Genomic DNA, 2948 nt, shown 5'->3' with positions numbered 1-2948 from the left:
ACTAGTATCAATTCTAATTGGTTCAGTCCATCTATTTTCTTAGTGTGTATCTTTTCCATCACAATTCACCTGGAGAATAATGCAGATCTCACTTTCTTGGTCATCTTTGAGTCCAGAGGCAAACAGTTTCAATAATGACCCCAAAATGTAGCCATTGTGACCAGTATCTGTAGTAAAACTAACAAACCCACTCTAGTAATCAAAATTAGCTAATTTGTCCACACAGCAGTACAGAGGGCTCAGTTCAATTCACTTTCATGGAACAGTTAAGATACTAGAAGTCCTTCAACTCACATGGCTGCCAAGTCCAAGGTCAAGGAAGCAGGCAGCAGAGTCTTCCCTCAGGCAAAGCAGGCAGAGTCTACCTGCAGGCAGCAGGCAGCAGGGTGAGTCAGCAACAGCCAGTAGCTGGGGAGCTTAGCAAAGCAAGCTCTGATGGAATCTGAACTCAAACACCGTACAGGATTCACCAGCCTCAAACTCAAGCAATGCATGCACCAGTGGTGGGTGTGGTGAAGCAGGTCTAGAAGGAGCCTCAAGCTCTATCTATGCGATCAATGGGTTGGCTTGGCCCACAGGTAGTGTAGCACACAGGTTGCGGCACAAAACTAGCTAAAGCAGCAGCACAGTGGTCTGATCACCAGGCAGCAAGAGAGATATGGGATGCTGGCAGTCTTCATTTATCTCAGCAGCCCTCCAATCAAGCTGCAACCTGATCAAACTTCATCCCCATGTTCCTAGTGGCCTAGCTGGCACAATAAACCTAACTATCAAAACCACCATTAAAAGTTCATCTTCTTGATTGCTCATCACTGAAGCAAATGCTCCATCCCAAATAATGACCCTACAAGACAGAGTAGAACTGCCCCTGTGGGTTTTCGAGACGACTCTTCACCAGGGTCGAAAGTCTCATCTTTCTCCCTCTGAGCAGCTGGGAGTTTCGAACTGCTTGCCTTGCAGTTAGCAACTTCCCCACCAGGCTGCCATGATAGCTCCATCATTAAACGTGAAAGAAGTTCCCTATTCACACAAGCATGAGGACAAGCAATGCCGGCACTAGCTTGAGAAAACTCTTTTGGCTCTTGGTTCTCAGATACTGAAAAGTATTTTTATATCTTTTGGACCGAAGCGCAGTGAGTCCTCATCCTCATTTGTTACTTTCTCTACCAGTTCTCCGTTCAGTGGAGGAGTCCAACTTCCTTTCCTTTGTATTATGGGAAGCATCTTCCACAGCCTGAGAAGAAACCCAAACCCCACTACCATTGAGTGGATGCTCACTCAAAGCGACCCTGTAGGACAGGGTAGAATTGTCCCTGGGGGTCCCAAGACTGTAGCTCTCGATGGGGAGTAGACAGCCTCATCCTTCTCCCACAGCCTGAGAAGTAACGCTTATCATCAAATGACCAGGACGTGGACCCCGTTTCTGTGTACAGAGTCCTGCTTTTCCCACGGGCCATCGTCAACTGGACTCTCACAGTTGGAAGCCCTGGATGACAGATTCTCCCCAGTGAAGACGTGGGTTAGGGCTTTCCCTGGAGAAAGCCCACGTCTTGAAGCCACCGACTTTTCATCATGACCTTAGTCGAGGCTGGAAGCTCTGCTCTGATGATTCAAACTCAGCTGCTGTTTGTGAAGGTCCACAGGGACAGGCTTCATGGAAACCCCTTCAAGACACAACCGGACTCGCTGCCTCCATACCCACCTGGACTCCCCACGAGAGAACTTCTGTCACACCTCTGGGAAGGGTGTATATCAGAGAGGTGGACATAAGTGACCCTCGGGCTTTTCCGGGTCAGCAATTACTCCCACAAATGGCTTAAGTCAACGATCTGACTTGCTCTCCGAAGGGCTCTGCCGTCACACTCTGCAGCTGTCCCAACATGTGCCCACACAACAGTCTCTTCCCTGCATTCTCTCCTTGTCACTAGACCAACTTCCGCATTTCCGCATTCCGGAAACTGTCTATAGTAGGCTCCCAATTCCTGGTGTGCATGTGATGTCCTTCAAGAAATCCGTGGTGGCTGGAGTCTTTCCATGCAAGCAGCTGCTGAGCTCCTCCACCAAGAGCCCCACACGGTGGTACAGCTGCCACTCCAATTCACACCTGTGGTTTTGGCCACCACCACCCCCGGCGAGCCACTGTCCGAGTGGCTGCCACAGCCTGACGGCTTGCATGGCTGCCCTGCCCCAAGTGTCGCTTGGGGATGATATGTTGCTGACTTTTACTGCCATGTCATGCCAGGGATTCGCAGAGCCCTCTTTACTGCTGTAGACGGAGTCAACCGTGCTTTTACAACTAGCCAGCTTTGAGCTCTAGTGTAATGAAGTCTTCTTTACCATTTTCTCAAGAACCACGCTCAGGACCATGTGCCTTAGGATTCTTTCTTAAAGCAAGCCTGTGAAAGTATTCCATGGAGTAGGTGGTGGGTTTTAAACCTTAAGACCGTGTGATTAGCACCTAGCCCACAGCCTCAACTGGATAGATCAGATATAGATATACCTACATATACCTTCATCATGAAAGATTACTCGATCATATAGATAACCTAATCATATATATGAGAGTACCCCTCTAAAAAACTATAATTTTTTTTTAACAAAACAACCTTATCTCCTTCAAAGTAAACTCCATTACACTGACTACATGCGTTCAATCTGTGATGCCATCCTTGGAAACATTTTGCAAACTCATCTGTTTGGAGTGCCGACAGCACCTTGCTGTGGTGTTCACCTCTTTGGCATACTTTCAGATTGCTGTCCTGTCACATCCCACTTCATTACAGGAGACAAAAGGAAGTCGCACGGACCAGGGTCAGGTGAGAAAGGTGTGTGGGGCAAGAGAGGGATGCTGTTTTTTGCCCCAAACTGGTGCACTGAGATGGTTGCGGGAGCAGGTACATTGCCGTGGTGGTAAAACCAGTTCCCCTACCTCACATAAGAATAAAAAG

At 48.3% G+C, this 2948-nt stretch overlaps 1 pseudogene; it reads right to left on the bottom strand.

Moving 5' to 3' along the window:
* Positions 1-1056: 1056 nt before the first annotated feature.
* LOC115867972 lies at positions 1057-1821 on the bottom strand (annotated as a pseudogene).
* Positions 1822-2948: the final 1127 nt, after the last annotated feature.

This window comes from Echinops telfairi, unplaced genomic scaffold, assembly GCF_000313985.2.
Source record: "Echinops telfairi isolate 266 unplaced genomic scaffold, ASM31398v2 ScPeMD7_5;HRSCAF=22, whole genome shotgun sequence".
Taxonomy (NCBI): domain Eukaryota; kingdom Metazoa; phylum Chordata; class Mammalia; order Afrosoricida; family Tenrecidae; genus Echinops; species Echinops telfairi.
This window is presented reverse-complemented; position numbering and strand designations above follow the sequence as displayed.